Source organism: Macaca thibetana, chromosome 16 (genome assembly GCF_024542745.1).
Source record: "Macaca thibetana thibetana isolate TM-01 chromosome 16, ASM2454274v1, whole genome shotgun sequence".
Classification (NCBI taxonomy): Eukaryota; Metazoa; Chordata; class Mammalia; order Primates; family Cercopithecidae; genus Macaca; species Macaca thibetana.
This window is the reverse complement of record NC_065593.1, coordinates 15,123,330-15,150,903: the sequence shown is the minus strand read 5'-3', so window position 1 is coordinate 15,150,903 and position 27,574 is coordinate 15,123,330. Positions and strand designations below refer to the sequence as shown.

General features: G+C 48.8%; 2 protein-coding genes across 6 annotated transcripts in view; one reads left to right on the top strand and one right to left on the bottom strand.

Moving 5' to 3' along the window:
- TXNDC17 (thioredoxin domain containing 17) overlaps window positions 1-27,574 on the top strand; it is a 997,418-nt gene that overhangs the window by 585,232 nt on the left and 384,612 nt on the right. Inside the window, exon 1 of one of the 4 annotated variants that reach the window (XM_050765559.1) lies at window positions 3,929-3,932. The exons of the other annotated variants lie outside the window; for them this stretch is intronic. The gene's annotated coding sequence lies outside the window, so the exon portion shown is untranslated. Of the gene's footprint in view, window positions 1-3,928; window positions 3,933-27,574 lie in introns of those variants that run through there. 4 annotated transcript variants of the gene reach the window in all.
- Window positions 1-27,574, bottom strand: part of LOC126939805 (uncharacterized) — a 910,157-nt gene that overhangs the window by 707,119 nt on the left and 175,464 nt on the right. The gene's annotated exons all lie outside the window — the stretch shown is intronic.

The window sequence follows — 27,574 nt, the reverse complement described above, 5'->3', positions numbered from 1 at the left end:
AGCATCTTCTCTACCTCCTGCTACGGGGAGAGGAGTGTGCAGGCTCTGCCTTCAGTGCCCTGGCGTCTGATGCAGGCTGCGCCCAAGGGTTGAATTCACAAGGAAGACGATTTAGAGATGCAATGTCTTGGTCAAGGTCCTTCTAGCTGCAGATAAGGAAACTACACTGGAACTGGTTTACACAAATTAAAAGGGCTGATTGGGAAAATACAGGGTGTCTCTCTCTTGGAATGAAAAATGTGGAAGAACATACAGGCCTCAAAAGGAACCGAAACTGCCAGGTGCAGTGGCTCATGCCTGTAATCCCAGCACTTTGGGAGGTCAAGGTGGGTGGATCACCTGATGTCTGGAGTTCAAGACCAGCCTGGCCAACATGGGGAAACTCCATCTCTACTAAAAATACAAAAATTAGCCAGGCATGATGGCTTGCGCCTGTAATCCCAGCTACTCCAGAGGCTGAGGCAAGAGAATCACTTGAACCTGGGAGGCAGAGGTTGCAGTGAGCCGAGATCACACCACTGCACTCCAGCCTGGGCAACAAGAGTGAAACTCCTTCCCCCCCCCCACCAAAAAAAGGAGAAATATACAAGCCTCAAAAGGAACTAAAACCAAGAAGCAAAGGGTTGCTGGGAACTGAGATCACTATTCTCTTTCCTCATGTCTCCAGGACCTCGTGGTCTCGGCTTCCTTCTGTGCATCTGATGTTTCTCTCTCCCCTCCCCTCATCTCCCCTTCTCTTTTATCCTCTCTCTTTCTCTCTCAGTTCTAGTCTGCCCCAGCCCTGGCTTTACATTACCCCCTATGCAAGGACCCAGCTAAAACTGATCACTGACCACTGTCTGCATAATTTCATTTTCTGGGAGGCCATCTGATTGGTCTAGCCTGGGTCAGGCATCTACTGTGCTATGGCTATGACCAGGAAGGCAGCTACACAGGACAGGGCTGCCCAGGGCCCTTACCTGTGGATACTGTTTGGGGCAGGAGGGGTGCTCCAAGAAGGGGAACAAGCTAGGCATCTACACCAGAGCTGGCACCATGGCATGGATGCCTTGTCTGGAGGCCGCCCACTCCCATATCACAATTCTGAGAATGCCGCAGTCCCATCCCGGCCTGGGACCTCGTGACGTTAATGCTGGATCCTGGTCTCCTGTTTTTATTCAGTCTGTGTATTATGTCCTGCAGAATGAGGGGAATATGAAAATAACTTTTTATTTCCCTTTAGAGGGCACATCTGGAGCTGGCTCCTATCTCAAGGAAATATTTTGTTGGGGGAGTCTGTAGCTTAGAGGAGGAAGCGCCCTTCTGCGGAAAAGATGGGCTTGAGAGGCGGCAGGGCACGGTGGGAAGCCCCCTGGCTTTGGAGCCGGGCTGCGCAGTGCTGAACACCAGGGCGGTCACTGTCCTAACCTCTCTGGGCCTTGCAGGACAAATCTGCTTATGTTGTACAATAAACCCAGTAATATAGGTCAAGTGCCTAGCTGGCACAGTGCCCGGCTCACTCATCATAAGCCTTCCAGACCCTCCGGATAGTGACGGAGTAGAAGCCTGTGGACATCGTGAATATTCTCCCTGAGGAGAGGATATGGCTGAGCAAGGTGTCGATTCTACCTCCGTTACTGAGAGCCCACAGCATCTCAGCAGTAGGTTTCTCGTTTGAGCACCTAGCTGGTGCAGGGGACCTGGAGTTCAGTTTGAGTCATGCAGTCTGCGATCCAGACAAGGCATTGATCGTGAGGAATGAGCTGCCAGGGGCTCCAGTAGAGGGAGAGGGGCTGGGGACCGAGGTGTCATGAGTGGAGTGATGACCGCTGTCTCTCTGTCCCTTCCCTAAGCTGTCTCCTCGCTGTTCTAGCGGCTCTGACAGCCCCAGTGGAAAATTTTTCTCCCTCCCAGCCAGGACCCAACAAAGGCCCTTGGGAGGCACTCAAACGTGCAACTTTTTTATAGTTCACATTTATTCTACTGGAGAAATCAGCCCTCGACCGCAACGGTGCCCAGGCATGAATCATAATGTCCATGGTGTACAGAAAATGCAGTAAGTCAGCAGTTATGGGGTGGGGCCCCAGGGTTTTCATTCACAAAGAGATTTTTCAATTTTATTAAAATCAATACGAGTTTTATTACAGTATAAATGAAATGAGGTCCCCTTGCTTCCGGGGTAACGAACCACATTGCCGTGGCAGCGGGACGCGAAAACCCCTGCCTGAAAGAGACCCTCCTCGGGAAGGCGAATGCTTTGATTCAGAGTGGTGGCGACCCTGCAGGCCTGGAGAGAGGAGCTGCAGCCAAAGAAACAGGTCTACTGGGAAATTTCCAGCAACATGCCACGCCCCCCACTCCATGACCCCTTCCTATGTTCTTGCAAATCTTTGCGAATCCTATAAAAATCGCGACATAACGGGTGGGGCAAAATTTTCCGTGGAAACCACAGGTAGAGCCGATTTCATCATTGAGGTTGACTTGGCGCTGAGATGGTCCTTCTGTGGGAATGAAGGCAGGCACAGAGAGCAAGCTGGTGTGGAAGCATTCTCTAAACTGTAAAGTGCTGATGGTTTTTACCTTATCCTTGTAGTTACCATCCATAACAATGGGTGCTCAGGTCCTATAAACAGGCTCTTGGGGAAAGGGTAACAAGGGCCACCATCTCTGAGTTAATGGTCAAGACCCAAAGACAGTCCCCATGGAAACCAGAACAGAGAGGATCACTGAATGCAGGAGACAAGGCATAAGAGGAGTCCGCCCATGTGTACACACACATGCTCTGCACACTCACATGCATACACATTGCACACTCACATGTATACACTCACATTGCACATGCACATTGCACACTCACATGTGTACACTCAGATTGCACTTTCACATTGCACATTCACGTGCACACACATTGCACACTCACATGCATGTGCACATACTGCACACTCATGCACACACATATTGGACACATATTGCACGCTCATATGCACACACATTGCACACTCACATGCACACATTTTGCACACTCACATGCACACATTGCACACCCACATTGCACACTCACATGCATACCTACACATATTGCACACTTACATGCACACACATTGCACACTCATGTGCATACACACATATTGCACACTCAAATGCGTGCACATATTGGACACTCACATTGCACACTTACATGCATACCCACACATATTGCAAACTCACATGTACACATACACACTCTTCACTCTTAAGCAGCTCTCTGGGTGGGTTGTGGAGGGACCTCAGAGCCCAGTCTGGAGCCCCCGGTGCAGACATGGGGCAGGGTGGGGTGGAGTTCTTCTCTGGACAAGGCCCCAGGGCCTAGGTAGCTTGGCCCCCAGGGGTGGCCTAGCTCCCCAGGACAGCTGTGGGCAGTCCGCTCCTGGCTCCTGCAGGAGCTCCTAGTACCCACGCACTGGCCAAGACTTGAAGGGAGCTGAGTTTGGGTCAGAACCTCAGACTCCTCTAGGTTGAGCCCTAGAAGCTCCTCTCCTGGCTCTAGGGTTGTAGTCTCAGTCCAGACTGCTGAGATGTCCTGGCAGCCCTGGGAACTAGACCAAAGCTGCTTAATTGGGGTTCTGCAGTCATCATTTATCTGGGAGGACATATTCTGCCACCTGGGGCCTGGTGCTATAGAGGTGGCTGGCTCAAAGGCCTCAAAGCTGCTTCAAGTACTGAGGCAGAAGCTTCTGCCAGAGCTCTTGGAAAGCTGCCGGCCTGGCTGTCCACCTTCAGAGGGGTGTGGACGTGCCCTTGTTTCATAGGGGCCGGCAGAGCCCAGACCCAGAGAATGGGGCACCCGGGGTGACCCAGGGGACACCGATTTCAGCCAGGGAAGGGACTTTGGTTGAGAAAGTGCCTGTGATGTGGATCCTACAAGCCTTGGAGGATTTCCTCCCAATTTTTTTTTTTTTTTTTTGGCAGGGGGGACAGGGTCTCACTCTGTCACCCAGGCTGAAATGCAGTGGCATGATGTTGGCTCGCTGCAACCTTGACCTCCCGGGCTTAAGCAATCCTCCCACCTCAGCCTCCTGAGTAGTTGGGACTACAGTGGGTTGCCACTATGCCCAGCTAATATTTTAATTTGTAGAGATGGGGTCTCACTATGTTGTCCAGACTGGTCTCAAACTCCTGGGCTCAAGTGATCCTCCTGCCTCCGCCTCCCAAAGTGCTAGAATTACAGGTGAGAGCCACTGTGCACAGCCCCAACTTTTAAAAATGAAAACAACAATAACAGCAAGTCACCCCCAAATCCCAACCCTAACAAAGCGATTTTCATTTTTATGTATCTACTTCTTGTCCTCGTCTACAAAGACACACATTTTTCTTCATTGAAATGATAATACGTACATGATTTTTATCTACAGGTGGGTTTTTTTGTCTACTTAACAATACATAATATTCTTCATTTTTCCATGCAGTTTTGATTAAATTTAATATCTGTATAAAAATGAAATCGTGAAGATGTTTCCCCTATTACTGAGTTTTTGTTATTGAATAAGGCTGCACTGAACATCTTCAGAGGGATTTTTTCTTTCTGGAGGTAAACCAGTAGGTAAATCCCAGCACTTTGGGAGGCCAAGGTAGGCGGATTACCTGAGATCAGGGGCTCAAGACCATCCTGGCCAACATAGTGAAACTCCGTCTCTACTAAAAATACAAAAAATTAGCCGGGCGAGGTGGCGGGCGCCTGTAGTCCCAGGTACTCGGGAGGCTGAGACAGGAGAATGGCGTGAACCCGGGAGGCAGAGCTTGCAGTGAGCAGAGATGGCGCCACTGCACTCCAGCCTGGGCGATGAGCAAGACTCCATCTCAAAAAAAAAAAAAAAAAAAAAAAAAAAAAATATATATATATATATATATATATGTATACACACATACACACACACACAAAAAGTAGCTGGGTGTGGTGGCACATGCCTGTAATCCCAGCTACTTGGGAGGCTGAAGCAGGAGAATTGCTTGAGCCCAGGAGACGGAGGCTGAAGCAGGAGGATTGCTTGAGCCCAGGAGACGGAGGCTGCAGTGACCCGACATCATGCTATTTGTGCTCCAGTCTGGCCGACAGAGGGCCAAAGGACATAAGTATTTTTTGATTCTTATTGCAGATTGCTCACTTAGAGTAACCCATGGTGCCCCTACCCATATCCCACATCCTACCTCCCAACCTTGCCGTGGTGGCTTGTTACACGTGCGTGTTTGGAGGTAGGTATTTCTGCTAGTTTAATAAGCATCAAATAGCACCTCAAGACTGCTTAATTTTAATTGCTCTGATTACTAGCAAGGCTAAACAGTTTCCCAGGTGTTTGTTAACAGACCGGATGTCCCTCATGTGAATACCTGCTTAAATGTGTTGCCTACTTATCTACTGGGTCATAATACTTTCTCTCTCATAAATTTTAATGAACTCTTTATGTAACATTGCTATCAACTCTTTCTGTATCAAAGTTGGTGCAACTATCTTTTTCCATCTAGCATTTCATTACTTTTTTTTTTTTTTTTTTTGACATATGGGAGGTTTTGTTTTGTTTTTGCTGTCTTCTGTCTGTTTTATCTTTTGTGGTTTCTTCTGTTGCTGCAAAGCTGACACCGGTCCTTCTTCGTAGAGGTAATAAATATTTCATTTTCTGCTAACTTTTCTATTTTTAAAAATAAATTTAGCTCTTTCATCCATCTGTAGTCTATTTTAGTGGAAGGAGGAAGCTCGATTAAAATTATTCCATGCTATCCGGTTTCACAACATCATTCATTTTAAATTATTATTTTATAAAACATTCTAATGTCTAACAGGTTCAGCTGTGGGATTTACTCTTTTTTCTTAGACTGTCCTTTGAAATCTTCATCTGTTTGTTTTTCCTGAATCAGTTGTATTCAGAGAAGTACTGCTGGGATTGATTTGGGGTGGGCTATGTTTGCGAATTCACCTAGGGTAGTGAGACATTTTCACAATAGCAAGTGTGCTCGGCCTGTCTCTCCCGGCCCCCACTCTATCAGGATGTGCAACTTTCCTGATAAAGATCAGGTGGCCGGGTGTGGTGGCTCACACCTGCAATCCCAGCACTTTGGGAGGCCGAGGCAGGCAGATCATGAAGTCAGGAGATCAAGACCATCCTGGCTAACACGGTGAAACCCTGTCTCTACTAAAAGTACAAAAAAATTAGCTGGGCATAGTGGCGGGCGCCTGTAGTCCCAGCTACTCGGGAGGCTGAGGCAGGAGAATGGCGTGAACCTGGGAGGCGGAGCTTGCAGTGAGCCGAGATCATGTCACTGCACTCCAGCCTGGGCGACCGAGCAAGACTCGGTCTCAAAAAAAAAAAAAAAAAAAAAAAAAAAAAAAAAAAAAAAAAAGTCAGGCATATGTTTATTCCTAAGTATATTAGATCACTTGTTTGTGTTGTAAATGGTTTTTTCCATTATGTTTTCTAGCTAGCGTGGTGTTCAGCACTATCAATTTTTATGTATGTAGTTTGCATTTGTCCTCTCCCTTAAACTCTTTAATTTGTGAATTTGCACTGATTCTTTTGTATTCACTATCCATACAAATGTTCTCGTGTTGTCCCTTTTCCCCCCAATTTATTTTATCTTGCCTTACTAAAGTGACTGGGATGTCCACACAAGATTAAATTGCACCAGTACCTTAAATCCTTTTAGGAACTTGGTAGAGTTTCAGTTAACTTGGTGTTTGTTTGTTTGTTTTTAGACAGTCTCGCTCTTGTTGCCCAGGCTGGAGCGCAGTGGCACAATCGCAGCTCACTGCAACCTCCATCTCCCGGGTTCAAGCGATTCTCTTGCCTCAGTCTCCCAAGTAGCTGGGATTACAGATACCCATGACCGCGCCTGGCTAATCTTTTTTTTTTTTTTTTTTTTTTTTTTTCACCATGTTTGATCTTAGTAGAGATGGGGTTTCACCATGTTGGCCAGGCTGATCTCAAGCTCCTGACCTCAGGTGATCCACCCGCCTCAGCCTCCTCAAGTGCTGGGATTACAGGCGTGAGCCACGGTGCCCAGCCTTAACTTGTTAATGAATTTTCAGTGTGATAACAGGCTTTCTTTTTTGTTCCTAAAGATACTTGTGTTTTACCAGTGCAATTTTTGCATTGAAATAGGTATGTTTTATCCTGTTGAAAAATCCTTGAATTCTTAGGTTGTACTTTTTTTAATGATTGAATTTTATCAAATTATATTTGGGGTGATTATTAAGATGAGTTTAACATCTTCCATTTTGGCCTTCATTTTTTTCAACAATCCTTTGTGGATTGAATATTGAATGAATAATGAAATTCTCCCCTAGTGACAGAGCTGGAATTGCAACCCAGGTATTCCAATTCCACCTCCCACGTTGCTTGGCAAAATTAACATTTCAGAAGGTATGTTTACATTTTCAAAGGCTTGAACATTGCTTATTGCCGGAGGATCAGCAAACACAGGGAGATAAATGGTGTGTTTCCGATAGAATTTCCTGTCTTGAACCCTTTTCAGGGCACCCAGGTTTTAATCGGAATTAGCAAAATAGGCCATACCCAAGCATCTCCAAGAGTGACTTTTAAACTTTAAAAACTTATTAAGGCAGGAGGGTTCATTGACAATGATTTTTGAAACCTCACTTTGAAAGGGGAACTAGATGATTTTGACCAAAATTTAACTGAGACCTAAGTACACGTGCCAAAGTAAAACACTCTTTGGATATTCATTTCCAGATCCTCGGCACAGCCGCCACCGCAGAGCGGCGGAGCCCCTTCCCTGGTGTCCCCCGGGCTTGCTGTCTGCTCTCCCTGCAGTCTCATCCCTGCATCCTCCTCTGTGTGCCCCCGCAGCAGCCGGCCCCCGTCGGTGCTTTCTCTCCTGGCTGCTTGCTTTCTGCTGCACTGGGGGAGACTTTTATTCTGCTCCAATTAGCCAGAACAGTTACTGCTTCTGTGGGATTCAAGCTGAAAACAGAACCCACACTGCACAGCACCGCGCCTCCTCCGGCAAAAACGCTGCTCAGGTGCTCTGCGAGCAGCACCCGTGGGGAGCCCAGTGACCTTCTCGCTCCCATCATCCCTTGAGCCACAGTTGCTAAAGCGCCCCCACAAACACTCACCTGATTTCGACGTCAGACCTATGAGGCAAATAGGGAGGGGTTCTTCCTAACATCCTTGCTTTACAAATGGAAACTGAGGCACAGGGAGGGTGACTAACCAGCCCAAAATTCATGCAGCTAGAAAATGTAAATACCGATATAATTCCAAATCTGAGTCTTTTTATTTTTATTTTTATGAGACAGAGTCTCCCTCTGTCTCCCAGGTTGGGGTGCAGTGGTGCAATCTCAGCTCACTGCAACCTCCACCTCCGGGGTTCGAGCCATTCTCCTGCCTCAGCCTCCCGAGTAGCTGGGATTACAGGTGCGCACCACTACACCCGGCGAATTTTTGTATTTTTAGTAGAGACAGGGTTTCACCATATTGGTCAGGCTGGTCTCGAACGCCTCACCTCAGGTGATCCACCTGCCTACACCTCCCAAAGTGCTGGGGTTACAGGTGTGAGCCACCGCATCCAGCCCGAAATCTGAGTCTTTCCTACCACACCGCATTGTCTTCCTGCAAGATAAGCTGCTCTCCTTTCAAGCTTGCAATAGAGAATTCAGCTGTCTGCAATTGAAGGAGTTAAGTGCGCATTTGTTTAAATAACTTGAAGCTTCCAGGCATGTGGGAATTTGCAGGGGCTGCTGCAGGCTGGGTGGGGGACGGGGAATCCCTTGCTGTCCCAGCTTTTTTAATTCTCACAGAGCGGATTGTTCATTCTGATCCTCTTGGTGACCCACATGCTGAGCAGAGCGGTGGGTGGGTGGGCAGAGGGGAGAGGAGAGGAGGCCCCCTAGGCTTGCCTTTGGAGAGGGCTTTGGTTCTCAGGTGGGAACTGTTGGTTTTAGCAGCTTGTTTGCTCCACTCCTAGCGTGCTCAGGGGAAGTCAGGAGGTTTTGTGCAGGTTCCAACGCCTGTGGGATGTAAGAAAAAGATTCTGGGTCCACCTGCAGCTCCAGGCGCCAAAGGGCAAGCTCTGCTTGGAGGGAAAGTGGGGCTCATCTGCCTGACCAGGTGAGGAGGGGCTGGAAAGCGGGAGAGAAGCTAGCTGAACTCATTCTGAGTCAAGAGGAAACATATGAGCCATCCTGGAAGCCTGTAAGGGACGCAACTTTTTTTTTTTTTTTTTTTTTTTTTTTTTTGAGATGAAATTTTGCTCTTCTTGCCCAGGCTGGAGTGCAATGGCGAGATCTCAGCTCACTGCAACTTCCACCTCCTGAGTTCAAGTGATTCTCCTGCTTCAGCCTCCCATGTAGCTAGGACTACAGGTGTGCGCCACCATGCCTGGCTAATTTTTTGTACTTTAAGATGGGGTTTCACCGTGTTGGCCAGATGGTCCTGATCTCTTGACCTCGTGATCTGCTTGCCTCGGCCTCCCAAAGTGCGGGGATTCCAGGTGTGAGCCACTGCACCTGGCCTCGCATCTTAAGAAAAATCATTCTTCGGCCTCACCTTTCCCTCTAGCCACTAGCCCATCTCCCTGCCTCCCCCCTCACCCCCACAATAGAACTTAAAAGAGTTCTACCCTGGCGGTCCTCACTCCGTCACCTCCTACTCACCCTCTGACCCACTCTGGTCTGGCTCCACCCCCATGTGCACTGGAACTGCCTCTGTCCTTGACCACGTGTCCACTGTTGCCTACCACTGACCTCTGCTTTTGTTGCCCACCACTGACCTCTGCTTTTCTTGGCCAAGCTTTTCTCAAACTTTTCTCTTTCCTGTGGGCCTCTAAACTCAGCTCATCCCCATCCCTGGGCACGCACAAGAAAGTAGGAATCACCCCCACAGCAACCAACCTCTCCTGGGAATTGTTGGCCAGCGTGGACATTTCCCAGACCCACTGGGCACGAGCTCTTGTGTGTCTGGCTTCCCCTTGGAAGATTCTGCCTCTCTGTTTGCTCCTGCTTTGCTCGATGAAAGATACCCTTCTGTTTGATCTTGAGGCGCTTGCAGATTTCTGGGCTCAGAGTGTTCTCCCTATTGCAACAGTCTTCCTTTCTATTTGGCATTATGATCAGCAAGTCACGCCCATATTTTCAAATCCAGTGGCCACTTCAGTGCACACCCAACTCCTCCTCCCAATGCCATTTAGCGCGTTTCCGTCCTGCTGAAAACACTTTCCTCCTTCCCTGCCATCACCCTGTCCTCTGGCCTTTCTCCTGCCACGTTCGTCTCTTTGCTTTCCCCCTTCCAAACTCTGAGACTCTTCGAGACTTGTCCTGGGCCCTCTCTGCTTTCTCTCTGCAGGGGGTCACACCCCTCCGCATTGTCTTGATGGGCATCTGTATGTTGATGGCCCTCTAAGGACGCTATCACCCTTCTGAGCTCCCAGTTCATGTACCTGAGGTTGGCCTGATGTTTGTACTTGGTTGTCTAATGGACACACCAAACCTGACAGGAACTCTTCGCTTGTAACCTTAAACTGGTTATTCTCCAGGATGATGGACTCACACCTGCCTCGGCCCTGCACCCCATCACAAAACCGGAGGCCCAGGAGAGCTCCTGTCATCTTGCTTTTTCTCTCACATCAGTGATTCCAAAATAAGGACTTAACCTCTGTGCTCCTCTTCTCGCTGCTCCCACCCACCAGCATCTCCCACTGAACTGTTCCCATTGCCTCCTAACTGACCTTCCTGTGCCCGTCATCATCTGCCCATTTTCAACACGCCTTCCAGAAAACAAAATGTGTATCTATCAGCTGGAGTTTGCATAAAATGCTCCAGCGCCTTCCCCTTGCATCCAGGATTCAACCCAAGGCCCCTCCCAGGGCTGCCCAGGCTGTCTCCCCAACCTCCTCAGGGCCGTCTCCTCCTGGCTCCCACCCTCCTTGGATTATACTCAGCTCCTCCCAGGACCTCAGCCCCGGCTGCTCCAGACCTTCCACTTGGTCTCTTGCCTTCTCTCAGCTCCCAAAGGTCCTCTTCCCAGAGAGGCCCTCCCTGACCCCGGGTAAACTGCATCTCCCTATGCTGCTCCAGCCAGCACCCTGTTGACTCCCCTCACAATGCTAACAAGCATCTGCGTTCCATTTGCATGTGTGGTTGTTTGCTTGTTTGTTCTGTCTCCCCCACTAGACGTTCCAGGAAGGTGAGGGCCATGCCTTGCTGGTACCTAGCTAACATTCAATGAATGAATGAATGAATGAATGAACGGACTCAGGGTGGTGCTTCACCTGCTGGTTTACACGCCTGTCTCTGCCCGCCCTGGTAGAGTCTCTTAACTCTTAAGGGAGGGACCCCCTCTGACTACCTCTGTTCTCAGGGAGCCTGAAGAACAGAGGCCCCTGGAGAGTGAGGTCAGCGTATTCATGACAGAGGACGAGGGGCTCCTCCAGCAGGCCTTGTCATGCACAAAGGACAACAGGGCAGGGGTCCTTCTCCATGGCTTCAAGCCTCCTGGCCACGTGCAGACCCCTCTCTCAGGAGCTGGGATGGCTGCAGACCGCAGCATCTCTCAGCCACCCCATGCCTAAAGCCCATTGGCAACGGCAGCACAGGGCTTAGCAAGAGGCAGGGGTGCTGCCTTGCCTGGAGAAGGCCCCATTCTGGGCACCTGGGCACTCCAACGGGACGTGCAGGCCAGAGGCCAGCTGGCGGGCCTCACCGGCTCTGGACCACAGGGCCAGCCTTTTACAAAACGGGAGACACAGCTCTGGGCCAGCATGGGAGCCCTTCTGGCTCAGGGGACAAATCCTAGCTGTCACCCTCTGCAGTACAGTGCCCTAGAAAAAGCCTGTTGGGGAATCCCTCGCCTAGACCGCAGTGGTAGCAAAACACCAGCATCCACCGCATCAGCCAAGGTTCCAGGATCATCCAAGCTGTGTGGTTTAACAGACAGAAGGTGGCTTTGATTGAGAACCAGCTGTGTGCAGTGTCTGATCCTGTGCTGAGGGTACGGGAGTCCAGAGACAAAATAATAATAACACCCTCTACCTTTAAAGGACCAAAGACTCAACCTCTCAGTTACAACGCTTCCCCTTCACACCAAGTGGAATCGAATGAGCTCAGGATGAACGGGAGAGACGAAGTTGGGATTTGTAGAGGGCTGAGATGGACCGGAGGGTGGGTCGTTGTCAAAGCTCTGCCCGGACCTCTCAGGGCCCTGTATGCACAGTGCATCCTCCCCAGCTCCTTTCTCTGTTCTTCTTTCTTCAATCACCTGTACCTGTGACTCTTGAAACCTGCTCTCTGGCTACCGAAGCCACAGCCCTGCCCGCATAGGGAGAGACAGTGCCTGAAAATTCCTGGCACTTGTCAGGGCAGCCCATAGCCAATCCCAGGAATAAGAATGCCCAACCGTGGAGTGTAATTTATGCACCAGAGCTCCTCACAGGATCAGCCCAAGAAGCCGGGAGTTCACTTGGAATCTGACTCTTGCCTGGTTTCTTCCCTTCCTGTCCCACCTCCCCGACACCCAGTTAAATCTATACTGGACTTTCTTCCTTTCCATTCATTGATTTCACAACTCAATCCAGGATCAACAATTCAGTCCTCGTGAATGCTCTCCCCAACCCTCCCAACAGGTCCCAGCCTCTCCTGGCCCACCCCACAGGAAAAGGAGGGGATCCACTGCCTTGGCTGAGCAATCAGTGGTCGGTAGTGGGGGGAGGTTCCCCACCTGGACCTGGTCCCCTCTGCTGGCAGCCACTGCTGATAGAGCGGCTGTTGTCGCTTGTCACCTGCTGCTGCAGCCCAGGCAGAGCACAAGACTGCTCTGAGGAGGAACAGCCATGATTTCCTCACTGACTCAGACCCTCCCTACCTCAGTTCTTACTACCATGTCTGACTCCTCAGTAGGGTAGACAAGCCCCATGACCAACCCTTGGTGGAGAAGCATCATGCTGTGTCTCTGGTCCAGCGTCTCCATGCCTCAGGCCATGGGGATGCCAGCAAGCCTGTGACTGTTCACTGTCCGGACACCCCAGCTCCTGAAACCCAGGGCTGCAGGAATGTTAGGAAGGAACACTTTCTGCTGCTACTCAAGAATGGGGAGGGTCCATGGGCATTTGTGCTGCACGCTGAGCCCTTCACTGTCAGCCCTGCTGCCTCCCAGTGCCGTGGCCAAAGAGTGTCAATGAGCTGCTGTTCTTGCAAAGGACCCCTTCAATGATAAACTGGAATATGGCATATGCACCAGGCCAATGGCTCAGTCACAGATTACATTTATTTCTACAAATAGAGACAATTCCTCTGTTGGACATCTAAGCGTGTGACTACACAAGTAGTACCCATTCCAGAAGAACTTGGGGAATGATCTATTTAATGTCAGTTTCCCCTACTGGACCATTAACCTCACAAGGATAGAGACACCGTCAGTCCTGTTCACCCCTCCATCCCTGTTAGAGAGAGCAAGATATATAGATAGCAGGATAGATATCTCTGTGATAGATAGCAGGAGTTGCCTACATGTTTACTCAATGAGTAAATGGACAACCACTGGAGGAGGGATGGAAGGGGGGCTCATGCATCAAACTGGATGGGTTTGAAGGTCCCTCAAGGCTTGAAGGCCGCATGATGCTCAGCCAGAGCTGGGCATCCCCTGGAGGGAGAGGCCTTGCAGAAGACACCATGAAACCCACGGAGATGAGGATCGGTAGTAGTGTAGACATTCTTCTGTCCTGTTGTCTCCTTTTTGATTAGCAATGAAAATGTTGACCTTGCTGGGCAAAGCTCCTCAAGAGTCAGACCCGGAAGAAACGCTGGAGAGTTGATACTCTCATCAAGTGTGCTGACGGGAGGACTAAGACCCTGAGACCATGAGGGCAGAGACTCTTCCAAAGGCAATCAGGGTGTCGGTGACAGAGTCAGGACTAGGTCTCATGTTTCCTGCGCCCAGCTCTGCTGGCACTCCTTCCAAGATTCCATTCTCCCTGGACACATTTGCAGATGAGAGCACAGAGGTGCCGAGGCCAGGTAGGGAAGCTGCAGGCAGAGACGACGCCTGCCTCTCCAGGGGAGAGACTCAGCAGGGTTGAGTTCCAGGCTTCCTTGTCTCCCCTGAGCCCCCATCCCTGCTTTGTTCGTGCCGTTAGCCATTCTAATTAATGAGCAAACATTCTTTGCAAAACAATGTTTAAACACCTTAGCATTAATTTAATCAAATATTTAATTGCCCTGTAATTAATCATCTAAGCTTAATGAATTGAGCCTCCGTCCCTGGGAGTTGGGTTTGTCCCAATGACTTCTGAAAATAAGTCTGTGATGGGGTCTCTTGGAACCAGACTTCCTGCTCCCATTTGGAGCTGCTGGGTGATGGGGCCCACCCCCTCATAGCCTGTAGGAGGTCTCCTGCTCCCTGTCCCCACCAAACAGCCTGAGCTCAGCTCTCTGGGGCTGAGGAGCCACAATGCTCACTGGGAGAAGCTGGTCGGTTAAGAGTCAGAGCCTGGGGCCAAGTCTCTCTAGAGCAGGGGAAGGCTGAATAATCTGGGCAGCTGTAAGACAGGTCTCACTGTCCTAACTGTGTGCCCTCAGGCAAATCACACCCCCTCTGCAAATCTCAGCATCTTCGTCTGTGAAATGCCCGTCTCCCTGGGCTCTGGAGACATTCAAAAAAGATCTCAAAAGCGGGTAAAGAGGCTTTGTAGACTGTAAAGTTCTATGCACCAGCGAGAAGGTGCTTGAACCCCCTCTCCACGGTCTTCAGAGTCCTGGAAGCATGGAGCCCAGGAGACAGTGTGAGAGATGACCCTGCCCAGAAGACTCGGCCCACTGCCTGTCACAGTGCAGGCTGGCAGTGACCCACCATCAGCAGAGCATCTGAGGAGCTGAAGGTTGACCCCCTGCCTATGCTGGGGCATGGAAAATCCCAGTCAAGCTGGCAGGAGCCTCAGTGCCTCAGCAATGGGGTGCCTGTGCACCTACTTCTTAGCCCTGCCCTTCCCCTAGGATGCTGGAGGGAAGGCCAGGGCATCCATGAGCTGCTGCAGATGCTTCCCAAGAAACCAGGACAGATGAGGTCCCCCGAGGATAGAGATCTAATAATAGCTAATACTTAGTGAGCACTTCTGATGTGCCAGGCCCTGCCCCAAGACCTTACGTGAGGTCACTCATTAAGTCCATACAATAAGCCCTATCGTTGGGTAGGGTCAGCCTAGATTGTTGCCCTCATTATTCCCCACCTATCCTACAAATGAAGAAGTAGAGGATCCGAGGGCTTGGCAACGGGCTCAAAGTCTCAGAGCAAGTAAGAGATGAAGCCAGTGTCTGAACTAAAGCAATCTGGCTGCAGGAGTATGTTGTAAACCCTGTGCATTCCATCTCTTGGAGGAGACGGAGGCTCTGATGGGGCCGGAGCAGGTCAGCCATTGGCTAAAGGGCCACACGCAGAGAACAGAGATGGGCAGCACTCCTCTGGCAGGGCCCCTGCACCCTGCAGTGGGAGGATGAAGCAGCCTCTCCCAGGAGCCTGGTGGAACCACCAGATGCAGTGTCGGCCACCTTAACTCACTCACGAGCTGGCTGAGTTTCTATCTGTCTCTGTGCCAAGAACATCAGAGGGCAGTTTTGTTGTCGTTGTTGTTGTTGTTGTTGTTGTTGTTTTTGATGGAGTCTCGTTCTGTCACCCAGGTTGGAGTGCAGTGGCATAATCTCAGCTCACTGCAACCTCCGCCTCCCAAGTTCAAGCGATTCTCCTGCCTCAGCCTCCCAAGTAGCTGGGATTACAGGCGCCCGCCACCACACCCAGCTAATTTTTGTATTTCTAGTAGAGGCTGGGAATATTGGCCTCAACTCCTGACCTCATGATCCACCTGCCTCGGCCTCCCAAAGTGCTGCGATTACAGGCTTGAGCCACTGCGCCTGCCCCAGAAGACAGATTCTTAACTTCCCAGCATTGCCTTCTTCTGACCTGGACTTTGTGTTCTTCTGAACGCACCTAGACTTTCTGGAGTGACATCTGTTAGGAGAAAATTCACCCATTGACAGACACAACCTCTGACCTAACATCTGAGCCTTCAGCTACACTCCAAGCAGAGGATTGATTAACTCCAGCCTGACTCAGCAGCTGCCAGGCCTCATGCTTCCCCTGGAGTTATTTATGCCACCCCATTAGCTCAGGAAAGGCAGGATTCATAGAGCCATCGTGGCCTAGGAACTCAACAAAATTAATATAACTGGGACTGAAATACACATGAGGCTGGTGCCACATCCATTTAATTAGGAATGAGGGGAAGGAAGGAGAGTGCCAGGGTCTGGGTTAGAGGGGACAGGCTTCTCCTATCACATGGGTCCCACATTTATCCTGTGCTCTCCATCCACACGGCCCATCCCCGTCTAGTTCACATCATCTCAGTAAGTCCTTGCCTCAGCTCCTTTCCCTGGGCTCCCAGCCTCTGGCTCACCCAACCCTGACACTCTCATGAAGTTTCAGGACCTGGGACAAAGCAACAGAGGCTCATTGAGCCAATCAATGAATGCAGAGATGGAGCCACCCTTTCCTTTTTCAACAGCTCTTTGAAAACTCCTTTCTAATAAACGCCTTAACAGCAGGGCAATACGAGCCTGGTGGTGTGCTCCAACTTTGCCAGATCTCTGCATCAGGTCAGGGCATGGGATATGAGCTGCTCATGCTGCTCCTTTTCAAGTCAAGGGCTTGCATTGGTTTGCTGGGGCTTCCATGTCAAAGCACCACACCATATGGCTTCAACAACATGCATTTGTCTCACAGTTCCGGAGGCTAGAAGTCTGCAATCTAGTTGTCATCCAGGTTGGTCTTGTCTGAGGGCAATGAAGGATGGGGTCTGTTCCAGGCCTCTCTCCTTAGCATACAGGTAGACACCAGTCATACCGGATTAGGGCTCACCCTAATAATTTCATTTTGACTTGATAACATCTATAAAGACCCTATCTCCAAATAAAGTCACATTCTGAAGTACTAGTGTTTAGGGTTCCAACACATATACATATATAGATACACACACATGCACATACACACACACATATACACACATATACATATATGTACACACACATACACATACATACACATACACACATATATTTATGGCAGGGAATACAATTCAGCCCGTAATAGGCTTTAATTTCCATTCTGGTTGTGTTCCTTGTCTGCATAGCTCCTCCTAGAAACACTCGGGTAGGAGGGGTGAGTGTCAGGGCAGGATCGAGCCTCCTGCTTCCCCGCCATAATGCATCCAAATGGCACCACAGCCTCGACTCCCCTCCAGACAAGCCAGGAACAAGGAGCTCTGGATGCAGGAACTTTCAGCCAACGGACCTTCTGATTCTGCACGGCAAGTGTCACCTCGCACCAGTCTCCCCCTCTTTCAACCAAAAGGCTGGACTCTAAGTTCTCTAGACTTTTTATTCCCACTGCTGGAGTTCACGAACTCATTCATTTATTCATTTGTTCATTCATTCGACAACGCTTTACTGAGCAAGCGCTCCATAACAGGTCCAGTGTGGTACTCCAGGACACAACAGTGAACAAGGTGTGGACTCTGCCTTCAAGGGGCTCCCAGCCTTGCTGTGGAGGCAAACAGGGAAATGGACAATTCCAACATGACATGATAAGGCCTAAGACAGGGGGAAGCAGAAGGTGACTCCTTCAGATGCTCCAGACCAGATCCTGGGAAAATTCTAATCTTTAAATGAGGGATAGGCAAACTAGGGCCTGCCTGTCTGCCTTCATTTACAAAGACAGCCTACTACCTGTCTTTGTAAATAAAGTTTTATCCACACAGAGCCACACCCATGCATTCATTTGCATTTTGACTATGGCTTCTTTTGCATGACAAGGACAAAGATGAGTATGTGCGACAGAGATTGCATAGGCTGCAAACCTAAATTATTTACTGTCTGACCCATTACAGAAAAGGTGTGCCTGACCTTGATTTAAACCATGAGAACTGCAAAGCTGTAGTCGCCTCCAAGGATTTTATGCCGTGATCGTGACCAAAGATGCCCAGGGGACCATCCAGTGGGGAGATGGGAAGTACGTCCTGACCGGGTTCTGGTCTGGTTTTTGTTGCTGGGTGACTTTTGGTAAGCAGCTTTTTCCCTCTGAGCCTCAGTTTCCCTATCTGAAAGGGGAAACAAGTGGAGTAGGTGATTTTATAATCCCCATCAGCTCTGAGCCACTGGGTTTGGGTTTAAGCAGTTCTTTATCCTGTTGGAGGCTCTGTGACCCTACAAAAGCTCTGTAAGTCCCGCAGGTGAGCTTTGTGGTCTCAAAGAGGCCCTGTGATTACTCTAGCGAGCCCAGAGAAAGGAGGCCATGAGAATTATTAGCGCAACCGAGGCCCAGGCATGCTAAATTATTTCCCCTGGTGATGTCCTTTTGCACAGAATTTAGCCCTGGAAATGAAGACCACATGTGCCCAGCAACAAAACATCCCAGTGAAAAATGGAAAACAAAGGCGCTGCTTTGCCCATTAAATGCCAAACATCCAGGACTTTCCACATAACCAGATGCTGACCATCACCCTGTAGGAGAGAGGCTCGTGGAGTAGAAAGCATGCAGGACTGAGGCCAGGCACGGTGACTCACGCCTGTCATCCCAGCACTTTGGGAGGCTGAGGCGGGTGGATCACTTGAGGTCAGGAGTTCAAGACCAACCTGGCCAACATGGTGAAACCAAATTTCTCCTAAAAATACAAAAAATTAGCCGGGTGTCATGGTGCACACCTGTTGTGCCAGCTACTCGGAGGCTGAAGCAGGAGAATCGTTTGAACCCGGGAGGCGGAGGTTGCAGTGAGCCGAGATCATGCCACTGCACTCCAGCCTGGGTGACAGAGTGAGGTGCTGTCAAAAAAAGAGGAAAGGAGAGGAGAGGAGAGGAGGAGGGAGGGAGGGAGGGAGGGGGGGAGAGAGAGAGAGAGAGAGAGAGAGAATGAAAGAAAGAGGAAGGAAGGAAGGAAGGAGAAAGAGAAAGAAAGAGAGAAAGAAGAAAGAAAAAGGAAAATATAGAATAAACGAACCGGTATGAAAAAAATCCAGGGGTCAAATGAGAAAAAGTACTTCAGAGTTGTGTAACATATCTAGACAGCAGTCAGTTTGCAGAGCAGAAATCTATGAGTTCCAATGGGGTAAAAAAATAACTCAAGGAGAGAGAAGGCTTTCTAAGCAATGTTTGTAACATAAGCAACAAAGAATTTTAACATCAGTAACAAGCAAAGAACTCCCATACATCAATAAGAAAAAGAGAACTAGGCAGGGATTATGAAAAGGCAATCTCACCGGGCATGGTGGCTCACGCCTGTAATCCCAACACTTTGGGAGGTCGAGGCAGGTGGATCACCCGAGGTTAGGAGTTCGAAACCAGCCTGGCCAACATGGTGAAACTCCATCTCTATTAAAAATACAAAAATTAGCCAGGCGTGGTGGCAGGCACCTGTAATTCCAGCTACCTTAGGAGACTGAGGCGGGAGAATCTCTTGAACCTGGGAGGCAGAGGCTGCAGTGAGCCGAGATTGCACCATTGCACTCCAGCCTGGGTGACAGAGGGAGACTCCGTCTAAAAAAAAAAAAAAAAACCAAAAAAAAAAAAAAACAAAATAAAAAGGAATCTACCCACAGCACACGGAACTACGAATGGTCAATGGCATAGGACACGTTGTTCAATCTCTTTAGTAAGCAGAGAGATACACCCTAAAGCAATGACAAGGGTCCACTACCCACCTATCAGTTTTCAAATGTTGTAACATGAAGTGCTGCTCAGGGCGTGGAGAAATGGGCATTTCTCTCCTCCCTTGCGGTGGGAGTATATACCTGGGTACAGGTTTTTTGAAGGACAATCTGTCAGTGTCTGATGAAAGTTTAAACAGCGTGGCTCTGTTTAGAGGGAGGGAGGAGGGCAAGTGTTGTTCCCCTCACCTTCCAGTCTCCTACCAGTGCCCCACTTTTCCGGACACCAGGTGCATCGGAGCTGGGAAACCCTGTGGGCCAGGGTCAGCCTTCCTGGCAGCCTTCCCTGCCAGGAAGAAGGGAGCAAAGGCGGGGAACAGATGTGATAATAAACCCGCACATGACCAGCTCAGCTGTGTTCCTTTGTTTGTGGTTTTTTACACACCATTCATGTTACCTGTAGAGCGGTAGTCTGGTGTGTGATTAGACCACAGTTGGTGGAAATGTAAATTAGTTCAGCCTCTGTGGGAAGCAGTTTGGAGATGTCTTAAGTAACTTAAAACGGAACTACCATTTGAACCAGCAATCCCATCACTGAGTTTATACTCAAAGGAACATAAATTGTTCTTCCAAAATGACACATGCACTTGTATGTTCGTTGCAATGCTATTCCCAATGGCAAAGACATGCAATCAATCCAGGTGCCCATCCATGGTGGATTAAACTTTGAAAATGTAGTACATATCCACCATGGAATACTACACAGCCATAAAAAAGAATAAAATCATGTCCTTTGCAGCAATGTGGATGCAGCTGGAGGCCATTATCCTAAGCAAATTAATGCAGACACAGAGAACCAAATACTGCACTATCAGTAGGAGCTAAACATTTGGTACGCACAGACACAAAGATGGGAACAATAAATGCTGGGGTAGGGAGGGAGGAGGACAAGGGTGGAAAAACTACCTATCAGACACTGTGTTCGTTACTTGAGTGATGGGATCCTTGGAAGCCCAAACTTCAGCATCACACAGTATACCCTTGAAACGAGCCTACATGTGTACACCCTGAATCTAAATATTTTTGAAATTAAAAAATAAAAAGACCACAGCATATGTGCCCATTTTCCTGTTTCTGAACACTAAGACTCACTTCTAGCTTTGTGGCATTTCAAAGTGCTTCAGAAAACCTGACTGCACCATTCCCTGTGTATACAAATACATTTCTGTCTAGGACGGGTGCGTAGACATGGGATTGCTAGGTTGAGAAGATGGAAAGGCAAGGCAAAGGAAGTGCTGTGGTACTGAGTTCATGCTGTCTGCTTTGGACAGAATCTCTAGAAATGGCTGATTCCCTTTCTCTGTGGCTCCAGCTTCTATCAGGCATCCCCTTCCATGGGCCCTGCTCCCACCAGGTGATCCTGGCTCCTGGGTTCATCACACCGGCTGCTTCCTTTGTCCACAGCTGTGGGGTGGAGCGGCTCTCTCCCTTCTCTGGGCCATCTCACCTTCCCTGTTGCTCTTTCAGCCCCTTGCACACCTTGGTAGCTTGCTCCCTGTATTAATGTTTTCCTGTTAATATCCATCTGGCATGGATTTTGTTTTCCTGGATGAACCCTGACTCATACATAGGCCACAGTCAGGAGTTTGGATGGTAACCACGTGCCAAGAATTTTATACAGAAGAGTGTCATGATTTAGTATCTGACCTAAACCAGTGATGTTGGCCATGGTGTGGAGGTTAAATTGAACAAAAGCATGGAGCTCTGTGAGGACGCTGATCTAGCAGACGCTTGCACAAGGGTAATAGCAGGGAACGGAGACAAACAGAGGGCTTTGCAGTATTTTACAGTGATAGATGTGGCAGTGAGAGGAGGAGAGGAGTAAGGAATGAAGCCCAGATTTCTGGGTAGTGGCCCTGCCATTTACTGAGGTAGGAAAGGACGCGTTTTTTGTTTTGTTTTGTTTTGTTTGTTTTACATGGAGCACTGAGAATATATGAGTTTTTCTTTACTAAACACCTTCTCTCTCTCTCTCTCTCTTTATTTATTTATTTTTTTTTGACAGAGTTTCTGCTCTTGTTTCCCAGGCTGGAGTGCAATCCCAGCTCATTGCAACCTCTATCTCCTGGGTTCAAGTGATTCTTCTGCCTCAGCCTCCCACATAGCTGAGATTACAGGCGCCTGCTACCACAGCCAGCTACTTTTTGTATTTTAGTAGAGACGGGGTTTCACCATGTTGGTCAGGCTGGTCTCGAACTCCTGACCTCAGGTGATCCTTCTCTGTGTCAGTGCCCTCCTGTCTTATCTCCTACAGCTTCTGGGGCTGCAGGGGGACATAAATACCACATGTGCAGGCACCTTTTTAAACCAGGCAGCACTTTCCTTAAAAAACAAACCAAACAAAAAACACAGCGACTACAGAGGGGAGCTGGGAAGGACGGTGAGGGACAAGGGCATTTCTGGGGTCCATCTCTCCTCTCTGTGGCTCCAAGGGCAAGATTCCACACTAGCTGGTACAACTGCATGACAGCACAAAACACCACCAGCTGCCCCACTGTGTGCCTTCTAGGTATCAGGCCCTATGCTGGGTATTTTATACACATTATCTCTGATCCTCTGAAGTGGGAGTCAGCAATCTTAATTTGATTTTCAGAGTCAGAACTGGTGGAAATTCACTTCGGTCTCTCGTATGGTTGGATCTCGTATTTCTGAAGGCCCATGCTGGGTGGACTATTACATCATGTTGACAATATAAATTAGACTGATCAGAGGCTGACAATATGATTAGGAATGACATACTATTTAGTAGCTGGCATTATTGCCGGTTAAATTTATACATGACAAAGTGCTTTCTATCTCTGCCCAGTGACACTTTGACACTAACCCAAATCATAGAAAATGCTGTGGTGCGAGCCATAGGCCAATTATTAACTGTCCCTGGGAGGTCACTCAGCCCTTCCAGCCCTGCTGACAGATTGGTCTTTGGTGAAATTATGAAGTCTTGGGAGAAGCTTATTTTTCTATTCTTGGGAACCCAGGGATCTCCCTTGCTCCCAGGTAGAGAAGCCATCATTGTACATGGGGTGAAAAAAAAACCACTCAGCACTAAAAGCCTAGGTTCTATCTCTGATTACCTTCATGCCGTTAATAAGTCATTGATTCTCTCTAAGCTTCAGTTTCCTCATCTAAAAAAAAAAAAAAAAAAAAAGAGAGAGAAACAAAAATACTTAACCTATCTCTATTATGGGAGTTTTCTGCAGATAGAATGAGTCAGTGGATATGAATGGACTTCGTGTCAGTCAACGTTTGCTGTGTAACAAACATCCACAAAAAATTCCAGAGTCAATAAGCATGTATTTCCTTTATGTATCTGGAGGTCGGTTAACACTTGCCTGATCTAGGCTAGACTGGATGAGTGGCTCTGCTTCAGGCTATGGGTCTGGTTAGAATGGGTTCCTTGCCATACATTGGGCTCTGGTGTGCTCCTTGTATGTTTATCCTGGAGCCTGGGATAAAAGGGAAGCACCTGCTGGTGAGAAACTCTTCTCGGGGCGATGGCAGAGGTGCAAGCGGGTGAGCCCAGCTGCACAAGCACATTTCACGTCCTTGCTTGCATCATGTATGTTAATCTTCCAAAGTGGGTCACATGACCAAGCCCCAAGCCAAGGAGTGAGGAAATAAACTCCCATGTATGTGGAGAAGAGGGAGGGAATGTTTTTAAACAATAATCCAATCTACCACCTCCTTGTTCCATATATACATAAGAAAGGACTGTTCCTTATCATTATTTTTTCAACCCCCGTAAGGACAGAGAAGTCAAATATCCTGTTTTTTGATTGTTTTGGCCTCATAGCAACTGGTTTGGCTGTAGTTAATCAATCCAACTGACCATCAATCCACTGGACAAATTGGCTGCTCGGTTGTGTTCAATGGAGTTGATTTCCACAGGTGCACTGGGCCCCCTGAGTCCTGTCTGTGCTGTGTGATGGGTTAGACAGTAGCCAACTTTGGCTGGGCATGGTGGCTCACACCTGTAATCCCAGCACTTTGGGAGGCCGAAGCGGGTGGATCAAAAGGTCAGGAGTTCGAGACCAGCCTGACCAACATGGTGAAACCCCATCTCTACTAAAAATACAAAAATTAGCCAGGCATGGTGGCACGTGCCTGTAATCCCAGCTACTCAGGAGGCTGAGGCAGGAGAATCACTGGAACCCAGGAGGTGGAGGTTGTAGTGAGCCGAGATCATGCCGCTGCACTCCAGCCTGGGTGACAAAGCAAGACTGTCTCAAGAAAACAAAAATGAAGGGAAGTAGCTAACTTTAGCTGCCTACCTCTTTGCAAAAGGTAGGGTACTCCAGGGAGCCTTCTTTCTTATTCCTGCTTTCTCCCAGTTCAACGTCCTTGGGCTAGAAGCTACGTAACATAATAACCACCGACAACTATGCGGACCTTTACTGATCGCCAAGTGCTTTTATAGATATAATCCATTTTGCATCCCTAAGATAGCCCCTAATCATGCCCATTTCACAGATTAGGATCCCCGGGGTCACATCAATAGGAAATAGGAGACCCGGGATTTGAACCCCTCCTGCCTGGTTCTGGGGCTCTGGATCCCCCCTCCCACGGTCCAAGGAGGGGTTTCCTTCTCTCCAAGTCTTGATCCCCTCCTGCCTGACTTCACAGCACTCCCCAGTGTAATGTCAGCTCCGTGTGACGGCCTATCTACCACATCCACAATGGTTTAATTTCTGCCGTTTATGTGAAAAGAAATTACTCACTAAAATTTAATTTGGTAAATTTCAGTCTTGGTAAGCACTGAATTCAATGACGACACAGCCCAGCAAGTCAGCAGTTACTCAGACGATTTCCGAGCCACCAGCCCTCCCCACCCAGATAACAAAGAACGCCCAGCCTCTCAGCCTGTTTTAAATTCACATTCCTTCATTATTATGTCAAGGGAAGTCATTATGGGACTGAAGAAAATGCTTCCTGTCTAGAAAAATAAAACGCAGTCTTGTGCGGCGGATTAGCGTTTTCTGTCGGGCATTAAATGGAGAACTCTCAAGGAGCATGGTTTCTGAATTATGTGGTTTGATGATTATTTAACCACGTTGGCTGGTGATAACTATTTATCTAGTCCAGAGCAACGCAGTTCAATAGGCCTGTCCTTATGTCCCCCTTGGAGGCTGCTGCCAGGAACCTGGCTCCCAGAATTTTCTGGGGAAGGGCAGTGGGTGGGGGGTGTGGGGAGGTGACAGGAGATGAAGGCAAGTTTCTCAGGTTGGCATTGATGCCTGGAATCTGCACAAATGTGCCTACACAGACTGGACGCTGGTAGATTTCCTGCAACTGATGCGTGTGTGTGTGTGTGTGTGTGTGTGTGTGTGTAAAAGACAGAGAGAGACAGAGAGCGATTGAGAGATTCAACCTAGACATGTTATAATCAGCTTGTTTAAGCCAATGGGGCTATGGGCTTTCAAGGCAGGAACAATATTCTGTTTATCTTTGCACCCCCAGTGCCTAGCACAGTGCCTGGCACTTGTGTATAACCATGATTTTGAGGCTGATTGTCAAAAACACGAGTTAGGGAGCAGACTCCTGTGATGGTAGCTGCAGCTGGCCACCAGGATGTGAGTTTCATCCGGACTTCTGTCTGTTAAATTTACTGCTGCCTCCTCAGCTCCAAGGCCAGTGCCTGGCAAAGAGATAGTGCTCAGTAAATACTTGCTGCATTTTTTCTGAATCTGCATCAAGGTGTGGAAGGTAAGAAGAGTTGCTAGGACAAAAGAAACCGGGGCACCTTTTGGGAAAGAGACCAGGACAGAGGAGCAGATGGGGGCTGAAATACAGGGTGGAAAATTTGTTTGGTCTGAAGAAGAGTAGGCTGGGGGTCAGCATGCCTTCCCACCTCTGAATGCTGCCCTGAAGCAGGATTGGCCCCATTCTGGGTGGCCTGCGGGGAGAGGAGGCTGTTGCTGGTAGGCACATTCTGAGGTGGGGAGAAACGAAAAAGTTTACAGGAAAGCTGTCCAAAGAAGGAATGACTTTCCCTTAAGAGTTAGGGAGCCCCCAGGTGTCAGGAGAGGCTTGACTTGGGGACAATGTTGGAGTGGAAAGTGTAACAGAGGGATGTCTGGTCTTTTGGCTTCCCAGGGCCACACCGTAAGAAGAATCGTTAACGTAATACATTAACACTAACGATAGCTGATGAGCTAAAAAAAAAAAAATCACAAAAAAACATAAATTACAAAAAAAAAATCTCATAATGGGCCTGGTGCAGTGGCTCACAACTGTAATCCCAGCACTTTGGGAGGCCAAGGTGGATGAATCACGAGGTCAGGAGTTCGAGTCCAGCCTGGCCAACATGATGAAACCCCATTTCTGTATTTTGTAAAAATACAAAAATATTAGCTGGGCCTGGTGGTGGGTGCCTGTAATCCCAGCTACTTGGGAGGCTGAGGCAGGAGAATTGCTTGAACCTGGGAGGCGGAGGTTGCAGTGAGCCGAGATCACGCCACTGCACTCCAGCCCGGGTGACAGTGCGAGACTCTGTCTCAAAAAAAAAAAAAAAAAAAAAAGAAACTCATAATGTTTTAAGAGAGTTAACAAATGTGTGTTGGGCCACATTCAAAGCCATCTGGGCTGCAGGCCTCAGGATGGACAAACTTAATATAGCATAAGATAGAAGGTAGAAGTAGGGGACCTTCGAGGTCCCATGAGAATTTGCAACTTACAGTTCATACTTGATTGATTTGCTTCTGCTGAATCAGAGAAAGATGAATCTATTCTGGGCTAAGGAGGGATGTTGAATTGGACCTTGAAGATGTTGAGACAGAGGTAACTGTGGTCAGAAGAGTTACTATGGACGGGACCATGTGTGAATAATCCCATGTTGTGGGACTTGGTGGAGTGACATGTGCCATAGGCACACGACAGATGAGGGAGAAGAGATCAGAGCTACTGCAGTCTGGAGACCCCTGGAGAAGGGCAGGGAGACCAGAGAAATCAGGGAGGCCTCCCTGGAAGAGGTCAGGTGGAGAGATCGGCGTGCTCAGGAAGCCCTGGGGAGGCGGGACTGAAGAAATTGTGAGTAACTAGTCAAAGTTGTGGAACAGTCGATCTGGCTCTTACCAGCAGAGAGTGGTTAAAGACAGACCAAGAGCTGGGTGCGGTGGCTCACACCTATATTACTAGCATTTTGGGAGGCTGAGGCAGGTGGATCATGAGGTCAGGAGTTCGAGACCAGCCTGGCCAACATGGTGAAACCCCGTCTCTACTGAAAATACAAAAATTATCTGGGCGTGGTGGCGGGTGCCTGTAATCCCAGCTACTCGGGAGGCTGAGGCAAGAGAATTGCTTGAACCTGGGAGGCGGAGGTTGCAGTGAGCCAAGATCATGCTGCTGCACTCCAGACTGGGTGACAGAGTGAGACTCCATCTCAAAAAACAAAAAACAAAGCAAAAAACAAAACAAAACAAAACAAAACCGGGATGCAAAGAAGCCGCAGGTGAGCCAGGTAGTTAGAAAAGAGTATGATCTCTCAGGGGAAGAGCCGAGGCTGGGGAGAAAGTAGCATCTGGTTGGCATCTTGAGGAAGTGCTGCCAGCAAAGAGCTCTCACATCTTAGCAGCAACCAAGGCAGTTGGCCATGAACTCTAATAGAGGCAGAGGGTTTCTTAAGATTTTAGAAGCAGACACTCCTGGTTTGAAGTCCTGACACGACTATGTTCCGAATGTGTGATCCTGGACAAATGGCTTAACCTCTGAGCCTTAGTTTCCTCATCTGTAAAATAAGTCTTTTAAAAAATCTCTCCAACCCTCCAAGAGCTGGTGTGAAGATTAGATGGGGTCATGGATGTCTGCATGATATGTAAACTGTGACGTGCCCTGTGCTTATGGAGGTGGCTGCTAATGGCATGGTATGGC